Source organism: Choloepus didactylus, chromosome Y (assembly GCF_015220235.1).
Source record: "Choloepus didactylus isolate mChoDid1 chromosome Y, mChoDid1.pri, whole genome shotgun sequence".
Taxonomy (NCBI): domain Eukaryota; kingdom Metazoa; phylum Chordata; class Mammalia; order Pilosa; family Megalonychidae; genus Choloepus; species Choloepus didactylus.
Genome location: NC_051335.1, coordinates 43269461 through 43282424, shown reverse-complemented (window position 1 = coordinate 43282424; position 12964 = coordinate 43269461). Strand labels below are relative to the sequence as shown.

The 12964-nt window shown below is 35.3% G+C and overlaps 1 pseudogene; it reads right to left on the bottom strand.

Annotated features, from left to right (window-relative positions):
- LOC119524119 overlaps positions 1 to 11029 on the bottom strand; it is an 81644-nt pseudogene extending 70615 nt beyond the window's left edge.
- Positions 11030 to 12964: the final 1935 nt, after the last annotated feature.

Sequence of the window (12964 nt, the reverse complement as noted above, 5' to 3'; positions counted from 1 at the left end):
AGGATGTTTTAAATGTTCTCTTACTTTTATTCTTATTTTCGTTTTTATTTTTTGGAGTGATGAAAATGTTCAAACATTGATTGTGGTATGGAATGCAAAACTATATGATGAAACTGTGAACAACTGTACACTTTGGATGATTGTATGGTATATGAATATATTTCAATAAAATTACATTAAAACACATGCACACACAAAATAACTCTGTGTTTTGTTGGTGCAGAGAGCCATGATCCTTAACAAAGGGAACACACACCACAATCGCCCAAAAGAATATTTTCCATAAACCACATAATAGGCCTGGATGAAGGCCGAGAGTGTCTCAAATGTCCATTCAGAGAATGATTTTACATTTTTGTGTAGAACTCAAATGCTTACAATATCAACCTATCTCGATATTGGTACTGTAAACAAATTAAAATGAAAGGAACATGAAAATCTTTCAATTGGCACAGTGAATTCATTTGCACAAAAGCACTAACATCCTATTCCTCATTTATTATTTTCCAAAGACACTGTATTACTCCAATCTTAATCAAATTACATATCATACACTGAGCACAAAATGATAAACAATTCCTACGATATTCTAATTCTCGTCCTCATCTAGTTGTGGAATCTAGCATTGCCAATACAATCTTAGAGTAAATCAATTACAATTTATATATAAATTCTAATTTCAATCCAATGAATTCTAAATGTAATACTGTCCTTGGATTGAATAAAATATTCTTTTTTAAAATTCAAAAATTGTTTGGAGACTGTAATTTTATCTTATCTGTGCAAAGTCAATAATAGGAAACATTCTTAAAAAAAATCAAATCCACTCTATGTTGAGACTTGACCCCCAAGGGTGTGAGTCTCCATAGCAATGTGGGACACAACTCCCAGGGATGAGCCTGGCTGGCCCTGTAATGTGGGAGTGAGGAAGCCTTCTTGACAAAAAAGCAGAAAAAAAATAAAACAAAGTTTCAGCGGCTAAGAGATTTCAAATAGAGTCAAGAGGTCGATCTGGAGGTTATTCTTAAGGTTATATAGTTATTCCTTTAAGTATCTAGTGTATTAGAATAATTAGAAGGAAACATCTGAAACTGTTGCACTGTAATGCAGTAGCCTTGATTCTTGATGATGACTATCTACATAGATTTTATGACGTGATGTGTGATTATGAAAACCCTGTAACTGACATTCCCTGGATCCAGGAAATGGGCAGATGAGTAATAAAGACAGAAAAATATAAATAAGTAATTGGGAGGGATAAAGTATGGGATACTTGAGGTATTATTTTTTCTTTTATATATACAGATATTTAAACATATATACATATATATATATATATATATATATATATATTTGGAGTAATGAAAAATGTTCTAAAATTGATTGTGGTGATGAATGTTCAACTATGTGATGATACTGTGAGCCAATGACTATTACTTTGGATGGATTATATGGTCTGTGAATACAGTTCAATAAAATAGCATTAAAAAAAAAAGGTAATCAATGGTACAGAAAAGACAAAGTCAATAGTTAAAGAACAGTTTAAAGTCCTTACCAATAAGTCAGGGTTCTGAAACAAAGTCTCTCAGAGGTACTGAAATTTTCTTTACTATATACTCAAAGACAACTTCAGTATTGTATTTCAACTGAGCAGAAATTGGAATAATAGGAGCTCCTTCCGCTACTGTACCTATTGCAACAAAATTCAAAAAGATCAAAATTCTTCAGTTTGAGACATTTTTCTATACATCTGTTAACATAAACCAGTTAAAATTATTAAAATAGTTAAGATGCCCCAACACTCCTATACAAATCACAGCAACAGGTGTAAAGTGACAATTTAGAAAGACCACAATACTCTCTTGTTTTTCCATCTGAAAAACACTATTCTCTTTGAGAAAAATTAATAATTTCTCTTTGAGAAAAAAATAATACATCAATCAATCAATAAAAGTATATATATATATATATATATATATATATAGTATTTATAAAGGGATAAATAGTAGCACTACTAGGAAAGACTCTGCCAGTTGCAAAGATTGCTGGTAACGTAATTTACACCTCAAGAATATCAATTATAAATCACATTTACATATTCCTTTCCTCTCAAAGACTTCTGACATATACACAATTTGCTCCCTACTAATTAACAGACTGATCAAAGGAATGGGATCAAGTATAATGAGATTTTATACACATAACTTCTTTTCTTTACCATGTAACCGAGTTCATAAAGTCAATCTAAAAAGAAATAAGTCTAAGAAATCAAATGTCAAAAATAACATGCATTACGCCTTCCCCAAAATGAATACCTTTTCTTGTTAAAGAAAGGAATTCTATAAAGATTAAAAAAAATCATTGTCAGTTTCAATTCTGAAAAGAGCTACTCATTGAGAAGACATAATGACAGAATAATTAAAAAGCAAGCCAACAGCAACAAAACGGTTCCATTCATTTCACTATCACTGGAAAGATTTTTTTTAACTCAAATGATAAAGTTTTCAAAACAACTTCATTACTAGTTAAAACATACTTCAATATATAAAATTCAGAAACTGATCTTACTGCTTGTATCACGTTGCTAAAAGTAACAAAGTGTTAAACATTGTGTAAGTAGGACATATGACCCCAAAATTCAGTTTTACATAATCTATTACATTACACGCCTTTCGAAGTACTTAGGTAAAATACATAATACAGTTTCTTACCTCATACAAATGCAAGGATCTGTTCATACTGTTCTTTACCTTGACTTTCTTTTACCAAATCAATTTTATTTTGTAGAATCAAAATATGTTTCAGCTTGATGATTTCTATAGCAGCCAGGTGCTCAGAACTCTGAGGGTGAGGACCAGATGCATTACCAGCTAAATTTAAAATTTAAAATTTTTTAAGTAAAAAAAGAAAGATTAGTAATGAAAATTACCTGGCACCTAGTAAAATAACCTTTGGATATCCTACCCGTACTCAAGGCAAATTCTGGAACACTGCTGCCAAGTGTCTTTGTGTGTCCCTGCTTGTACTCCAACACCATTTTCTCTAGATCCTCCCAGCCTTTTACTCCCATTCCTGATCCCAAGCACAATGATTGTAATTAACAAGTCTGGCTCCTCAGATATACCCTCAACTTTTGTTTAGGCACTAGATATAGCCCTCTAGCTCCATTCAATCTCTCAGATGATTTGGTACAGGTCCAGTCTAGCTCCTGAAGGGTGGAAGGATTAGGAGGGGAAGATGCTTAATACTCCGTATGAATTATAACCATGCAGGTCTACTGAGCCAGAGAGTCTGCTAAAATGGCCCTCAGTAACCTCATCTTTTGATATTTACTCCCTTATGAACTACGCCTCCCTACCCCCACCCAAAGTGTGGGATGAACCTACTGACACACTTCTAACAAAACAGAGTATGCAAAAGTGATGGGAAGTCATTTCTCAAATTAGGTTAAAGACCAGCTTGCAATCTGAGGGCTCTAAGACTCCCAAAACACCAGTTGCCATGCCATGATGATTACTCTGATAATTTAAGGAAAGGCCTAAATAAAGAGGAAAAAAAGGCCTGAGTGAGCATAAAAGCAGATTCTCCAGCACCAGAAAAGTGTTGAAATAATCGCATCTCTGCAGAGACACCCAAATTCCTGACACACAGAAACTGTAAAATACTAATTTTTGTGGTTTTAAGCCACTCACTTTGGGAGCAAAGTCTTACACTACAATAGATAACAAATACAATTCAAAATTCTTCTCTAACAAGGGGGAAAACACCTATCTGGGAGGACAGCCAACTGTGTTTTAAAGGAAAACGTTTTGTTTAGCATTCCAAGGATCATCTTCCCCAGGTGCATTCTACTATGCACAAAGGGAAAATTATAGCCTCTAACAACAAAATCTCTGAAGAGCTCACTTAGGGATGAAAGCACAATTCTACCCTTGTATACCACCACAGAGGCCTAGACTTAGCACTTCCCATAAATAAAATTATATTATTTCAATAATGCAGCAGACAGCCCAGAGACACGAAAATCACCCAACATACTTTCGTACATAAAATTCAAATTAAAACAATAAATCCCCTCATCTGTTACTTAATGTAAGTAGAACTAAAAATGCCCTGTAACTTTTTTTTCTTGTATACTATACCACAAGAATTCTCACAAAAAACCCATAGGGCTATCTTTGGTATTTTAAGAATAGTTGGAAGGCAGAGATTATCCTGGACCATTTTACAGCTCCCATTTTTGTCATCCAAGATAAGTAATAGGTATGCCCTTAGAGGTCCTAATTCCCCTTTAAATATTCTGTTTTGGATCTGCTCCACAATGATCTGTTCAGATCAATTCTGATGCTACTTACCTATTAACAGAAGAGCTGCATCCATCACTGCCGCACCATTCAGCATAGTAACCATTAAAATATCAAGGCCAGGACAGTCAACAAAGGAAACATGTCTAACAACTGAGAAATAACAACCAGATCAAACAATATTTAAATGTGCAAGTCATAGATTTCCTAAAATTTAAATTGCTAAAATAATTCCTATTGCTACAAAGTGTTTGAAAGACTATAAAATAAGATTACCAGCTAAAAATAAAATGACTGAAAATCATTCCAGAACAAATGAAATTAGCTCTGTGCAGAAACGACTTACACAGACAAAAGACTCTAGTAAGCTTTGAATAACCCCAAATTACAATCAAAGTGATGAAGATACAGAATTCACAGAATTTACACTAGGAATATCATCGAAATAAAAGCTAAAACCTAATGAATTATAAAAAACTGTACTTCTCATCTGTAAACCCTCTTCATGTCTTCTGCATATTCCCTATTTGGGTTGTTTTTCACAGATGAGTTCTGAGAGGTCTTTATATATTCTAGATGTTGAGTACCACAATAAACATGCAACCTGCAAATATTATCTACCAGTCTACACTCGTCTTTTGATCTTCTGAACAGGATCTTTTGTAGGACAAAGACCTTTTTTATTTTGATGAAGCCCAATTGACCAATTTTTTTTTCATGTATCACACTTTGGTATAAGGTTAAGAACTCCTTACAAAGTTATGTGTCCCCAGGATGTTCTCCTATTTGTTCTTCAACATTTTTTAGTTTTTCTGATCCAGTTTGAGTTAATTTTCTTATAAGGTGAGGCTTAGCACTGGACTCATTTAATCGCCTATAAACATCCAATTACTCCATGCCATATGACTAAGAACACTATCCTTCCCTCACTGAATTATTTTTTGTACCTTTATCAAAACTTATCTGTGAGTCTATTTCTGGATTATTCTACTCTATTCTACTGTTATCTTTCCCTTCACCAGTACCAGTTGTCTTGATTGTAGTAGCTATTTCTTGAAATTTGGTTGAATGATTCCCATTTTATCATTTTTCAAAATTATTTTAGCCATTGTAGCTCCTGTTATTTCAAAATTTCATTAACCTTGTTGTGATTTTAATAAGAATTTCATTAAATGTGAATTATCAATTTGAGCATAACTTACATCTTTACTTTGTTGTGTTTCCAATCCATGAACACAGGTTTTTCCATTTAGATACCTGACTTCTTTCATCAGAATTGTATAAGTTTCACCATACAAGTTCTGTACATGTTTACACTTAAGTATGTCATTTTCTGAGATCTAAAAGGTTTTATATATTAATCTTACTGTCCACAGGTTTATTAGTGGTATATAGAATTACCAATGATTTTTGAATCTTGACTATGTATTCTGCAACCCTGGTAAATTTGCTTAAGGGTTTTTGTATTTCCCTTGGGATTTTCTCCAAAGGCAATCATGTCATGTGTAAATAGTTTTCTGATCTTTCCAATCTGTATGTCTTTATTTCCTTTTCTTGCCCCATGACATGAAATTGTATCACTATGCAAAATGGCAGTAATAAGAGCATCACTTTCTTGTTCCCGATTTTACAGGAAACTATGCACTCCTTTTTGATGTTAGCTGTAGGTTTGTTGCAAAGGTTGTTCATCAAATTGAGGAAATTCTTCTCTATTCCTCGTTATCTGAGAGTTTTAAGTGCTCCATTTTGTCAGATGTTCTAGTCTTCATCAATTTACATTATACAATTTTCTTCCGTTTACCTATGATCACGGTACACTGAATGACTTGAATATTGGACAAGCCTTGTTTCACTGGAATAAACCTGAGTTGATAATGATGTATAATTCTTTTCTAAATTACTGAATCCTATCTGCTAGTGCTTTGTAAATACTAATTGTATCTATATTTATTTATGAGAGAATATGGGCTATGGCTTTCTTTTTTGTTGTTCTCTGTTTGATTTTTGGTATCAGGGTGATACTTACTGAAGTATACTGGTAAGGTTCTCCTGTGGCATAGCAATGGTGTGAGTTCTTTAAATATGTGGTAGGGTTCTCTGGCAAATTTTTAATTAAGAATTCAATTCTTTTAATAGCTAGAGAACTATTCAAATTATCTACTTCTAATTAGTTTTTGCTAATAGTTCCACCATTTCATTTAAGTTGTCCAATTCATGCGTTTTGAGCTGTTCGTGGTATTCCCTTTTTATTAGGTACTGTATGGTACCCTATTTAACTCTCAGTACTAATAAATTCGTCTTCTCATTTTTCTTTTTTTTCCCATGTTTTTCCAGAGGTTTGTCAGTTTTATTGATCTTTTAGGGAAGTAAGATTTTTTGTTTCACTGATTTTCTCCATTGTTTCTGGTTTCTGTTTCATTGTCTCATCACTATTACTTATTGCATCCTGCTTGCTTCTATTAATTGTGACCTTTTTCTAGTATCTTCAGTTGGGTGCTTAGTTTATAAATTTGTCTTTTCTCTTTTCTAACGTAAGTTTTCAGTTGTATTAATTACTCTCTGCACTGATGAGCTGCTCACAAATTTTCATCATTGTTTTCACTGGGTTCAATATCACTATCCATTAGGGAAATACAAATTAAGATCACAATGAGTTTAACTACAATACCACAAGAATTACTAAAATAAGACATCCTTCAATACCAAAGTTGGTGATATGGGAGAAACTAAAATATATCCTACAATGCTGGTCAAAATGGGACAACCATTTTAGAAAATAATTTGGCAGTTTCTTAAAAAAATAAATGTACTCTAACCATACAGCTCTTTAATCATGTTTCCGAAAACTTATGTCCATATAAAAACCTGTACACAATCTTAATTTGTTTGTAACAGTCAAAAACTGGAAGCAACTAAAATACTCTACAAAAGGAGAATGGTTAAACAAATCAATGGCATGCACTATTACTCGGTAATAAAAATGAATTATTTATAAACTGAACAATCTAGATGGCTCAACTGCATTATGCTGAGTGAGAAAAAGTCAAACTTGAAGGTTCTATATATTTATTTATTATAACTTTTCCTAACAGCAAGAGATTAGGAAAAGGTGGTGAGGTTGAGGAGGTAGTGTGACTATCAATGGATCACAAGAGATCTTTACAGTGATGCAATAGTTCTATATCTAGAATACAGAAGTGGTTATAAGAATATACATGTAATAAAATGAAGCAGAAATAAATACATAAACTTTACTCCATCATCAATTTCCTTGTTTTGATAGTCTATAGTTTCATATTGTACTGTAACTAGAGAACGAAAACGAGCTAACAACCATGCAAAGAAGTCTCAATAACATCTTTGCAACTTTTTATGGATCTCTTCCAAAATTAAAAATGAGAAAAATATGTTATCAGTGCTCTTGGAATATGAAAGAAAATACTGTATGTGCAAATACCTGTAATTTTAGGTGTTTGATACTTACAATAAAATACACTAAGAATTCGATTGTAGATTTTAAATAATATTAGTTCAGTTATTCAAAATTTGAAGGGAAAAAAAAGCTTTTGCATCATGGATCCTGAAGTCTTACCTATTTTCCTAGATTAAATTTGGGCATGTTCTTTAGTGTCAATCATACCTGTGTTGATATCCTGGCTCTTACACCTTCTAGAAGTATGTTCTCCAGAACATTACTTAATCCTCCTTAGATTATATAAACTTGTAGATTTTATGTGAGATGTAAATTTAAAGTGTCTAGCACTGCCTTCATCACAATAAAGATTTCCACAATGTTGTATTTCCTAATTCCTTTTTAAAATGTCAACTTTGTTAAGATGGAATACATAGTCAATAAAATCATCTACTTTATGTATACACTTTCATGGCTTTGACAAATGTCGAATTTATCATCATAACCAAGATAATGAATAGTTCCACCACTCCAAAAAGTAGGGACTACATTTTTTGGCCAAATGAAAAGAATATACTGAATTTACAAATCTATAATAATCTACCCCATAGAGATTATGTAATTAAGTATTCTAAATCCTTTCTTATTTATATTTTGTTAATTTTATCTGTTGTAAGCTGATCATGGTGGTTTGGTACTTTTACTTTTAAAATTTTTAATTATTTCTGTATATCTATCTATAGCTTATCAAATCTACTGTAGTTTCTACTTTTCAAAGTTGCTATGTGGTCAGATACTTGTATCTTCTGGTTTATATTTTTATTGTGAATGGTGGATTTAAAATTAAAATGTCTTTCTTTTGCTCCTTTAATGATCAGGAGTTAAATTTTACTTTGTTTGATATCAAGGACACAAGCCCAGTTTTCCTTTTCATTTTTCTGGTACTCCCTGGTCCATTCCTTTATTGTTAGCCTTACTGAATTACCTGTTTCATATGTGCTGGCTCTCCCATCTACAGCATAGAGTTTGGTCTGTCTGTGTGGTTAAAATCAAAAGTATTTTCAAATAAGTGGATTAATATCATTTGCATTTACTGGAAAGAGATCAATTCCATGTCAACTCTATCTTAATACTGTATTTGTGTTATAATTACCACTACTGTTATTTCTCTACCTGATGTATTTTCTTTAATGAATAAAGGTCATTTACATTTACTGGTTAGTCCAGTAGGTTATTGCAATATTATTCAATAGCAAGTATTTCAAAAAATTCAATACAAAATAAGTGTGTTTAGAGCAAAAAATGATCACCTGACTAATCTGAAGTTTCCTTTGATCCCTGGAATGTCTACAGGAAACTCATCAGGTGTATTACTTCCACAAGATCTATAACATTCTGGCGGAGGACAATTTGGTTCATCAAGCTTATAAATCTGAAGGTTTCAATGAAAAGACTGAATTTATTATTTGTGTATTTTACAATTTAAATAAAATAGTTTCCAGTTCCACACTATACCTTGGTATTAGTATAACCAAGCTTAATTGTAATATTTTTTTCCAGTTCATTTTTGAACCTCACAGTGTGAACTCCTGAAACTGCTTTTATAACTGTGGATTTTCCATGAGTAACATGACCAACTGTACCTACCAAAGACAAAAACATCAATTTATGTGCATCCAATTACACCAAGTATTTCCTGAATACAATTATTTTTAAAACCAAAGCCATAACTTACTGTAACCATGTCAATCTATAATAAACTATTTCACTTCCCCTCTTACCTATTCTTTCCAAAACTTGCTCTGACATGACTGAAGTCCATGTAACTCCCTTACCTGAAAACCATATTCAATAATAAAAGCCATTCAACTTGTAAAAAAATCCCACAAAAGACTACCTTCACTTAAAATAATCACGCACTGAAAAGAATAAATTCCCGTATTTGATATTAAAAAATAAACTAGTATTTCCAGAATGAAGTAAAGATGACAATCCCTGATACCAACAAAGGAAACCATAATAATCTGAAAACCCAAGTTAAAGTGATGCTGTTAGAACACGTTTTATAACTTTTTAATAAGTTTTCAGTACTTGCATGTTTTACTGTCTGTACAGGCCCACACTCTCAAACAATAAATAAATGTAGCTTCTTTTAAATTACTAAGGATGAAAATCAAGAAAAATGTATACTTTACTTAATAATACCTGATATATTAAAAACACCCTCATAAACTCTGCTTTTACAGTCTTGAGCAGCAAGAATTTTCACTTCTTCCTCAAACTCCTACTACGAATGCAAAGGGACATACTGCCTTTTTCATGTAATTTTTTTTCTTTACACCCATCCTGTGAGATAGGAATGGGCATCATTTTTGGAGCCTTCTAGCAAGTGCTTTTCTCGCAATGACTCAAAATTACTTGTTTATCTCAATCCCCATAAAACTTATTAGATTAATTACATAGGAGATTAAAATTAACTGCCAGAATTCAGGTACTTGAGGACTCCAAAACGTCATACTCTATGCGAAGTTACTTTTACCTTTAATTGTGGCTTGCCTGCCGATAACTTCATTAGAAAGTAGCGTCAACTTGTTAACATCCTGCAATGAAACATTGTATTTTACTCCAGAAATTGCTTTTACAACTACAGGTTGAAACCACTGCAAATACTAGAAATCAGGATTTTTCCTCTGGCTTTGGATTTACCATCTATACCTTGCCACCACATATGCAGGCTATTACTTATAGGCAGTGTCCTTTCCATAAAAGCAGCCTTTATCTCAGAGACAGAATCTTTGGGGTAGGAAACACTAAGAGCCCTTCGTTAAAACAGACGACTAAAGATCCACTAACTACAAAAAACAATATTCAACTTGTAATAAATCCCAGAAAAGACTACCTTAACTTAAAAGATTTGGCCCCAAATCTTGTAAAGCATCAACACCTACAAGAATGCAGACACTCTCCATTCCCGTAAAAGTGAAAACACAGATCTTAACAGACATGAAAGTGTTTAAAAACATGAAATTTTAGCACAGTGACTTTCCATTCGAATCTTTCTGGAACTCTAGGTCCTATGAGAGCACACTCACACATCAGTTCCGCCAGGCGCGTTAGGGCCCTGGCACAGGGGGCTCGCCCTAACATTAAGCTCCCGAAGATGAGCAGCGCCAAGGCTTCCAGGCAGGCTCGGCCACCCTCACTGCCGAGTTCGCTGTACATACTCCCCTAAGGAAAACCTTACCAAGCTGGCAAGATCCTGGCAAGAAAGATGGGAATGCCCCAGACTCACTCCAGTCCCGACCACCGCCATCTTGTCCAAAAAAACAAAAGACGCCATAAGTCGCGCCTAACCAAATGCAGGCCCCCTTGAGGCGTAGCAACGGAAGCGGGGAAGGCAGACGAAGGCCCTGGTCTTGGGACAGCGGATGACTGATGCAAGGAAGGGACTGACTGGAGTTTTCCCCGCTTTGGCTTACTCAGTGCCGGCCGACTTATTAGGAGGAGCCGTAAAAGGTCTCGGAATTTAAAAACCGCAGACATGTAGGATATTTTTAGGCAACTATACGGGCAGCCCCAGTAAAGTTTCCCAGCAAAACGACGCGTCGTGCGTTGGTTAAGAAAAAGCCGTTTCCGTTTCCGGGGCTTATGGCCGAAAGAGTTCCCTGGAGCTTGGGAATATGTGAGGGGAATAAAAAGGGACAGCCATTGTTTGCCTCATTTCCATTTGTACGCCTAGTGTGTAACGCTCACGGCGCAGCGCGTATCTTAGAGGACAGCGGGGTGGGCGACCTCGGGCGGTAGTTCGATATCGCGCCAGGAGTCCCAGGAACAGTTTTCTGGGGCCACAGACGTGACTTACAGTGTCGCTAGACAGCACTCCAAATAATTTAATGTCAGAGAGGAGCAAGGTGCCGTAACAGCCACCAAAGTTATAAGGTTATTTAAAAACCGATCCAAGAATACCCACTTATTTAATGGAAAGATTACTAAGTCACAGTTATAAAATTTAAAGATTTTTATGCTGCTTTTGCCATCTACTGTTTGAAAAATAGAGATGAAACGACGCCAAGTGTTTTATTTCCAGTAACGTTGCAGTGATTATTTTTCTGCCAGCACTTCTATACTTTACACATTTTTTGTAACCATGAGTTTATAATTTAAAATGTTAATGGGAGAGTCGGGCAAGATGGCGGCATAGAGAGGAGTGGAAGCTAAGTAGTCCCCCTGGAACAACTACAAAAAACCAGAAACAACTAGTAAATAATCCAGAATAACTGAGGGGGGACAAACGAGACCATCCATTCATCATACACCAACCTGAATTGGGAGGAATGCCCGAGAACACAGCATAAAATCTGTAAGTAAAACCTGCGGAACCAGGTCGGGAGACCCCCTCCCCCATAGCCCGAGCTGCGGAGCCGCGTGGTGCCAGAGAGAAGCTCTCTCCCAGCAAGCGAATACAGCTCAGCTGAGCTCCAACTGGGGTTTTAAGTAGCGAGTGTGAACTGCTCACTACAGGTACGCAGCCCCAAAAAACAGACAGAGGCTTTGGGTGACGATTGACCTTGGAGAGCCTTGGACTGGGTCTGAAGGGGGCTAGCTGATTCTTTTTCGGCTCAGTGGAGAAAGCCCCAGTCATTTTCAGTTTCCAGGGCTGTGAAGCAGAGAAGGGTGGAGACAGCACAAGCAGAGAGTGAGACCACTGAAATGCTAATGACCTCCACCTGGGGGCTCTGTCTTCTCTAGGAGGAAAGGGGTGGGGCCCTTCCCATTCAGAACCAGACCCCAGAGCCTGGGGGAACACGGCCACACCTCCTCACACCAGCCAAGAATTCTAGGCTAACAGGCGTCACCTGCTGGGCAGAAAAGCACAGTGACCCGAGGCATCAAAGGGTGGAGCAATTTTCTAAGACACACCCGCAGGAAAACCAGATACTGAATATTTCTTCCCTCTGGGACCTGAGCCTGTTCTGGTCTGGGAAAACCTGATTTGGATAACCAAGGAAACCATGCCTAGACAACAGAAAATTACAACCTACACTAAGAAAAACAAAGTTATGGCCCAGTCAAAGGAACAAACGTACACTTCAACTGAGATACAGGAATTTAAACAACTAATGCTAAATCAATTCAAAAAGTTTAGAGAAGATATTGCAAAAGAGATAGAGGCTGTAAAGGAAGAACTGGACATGTATACGGCAGAAATCAAAAGTTCAAAAAACCTACTAGTAGAGTCTATGGAAAT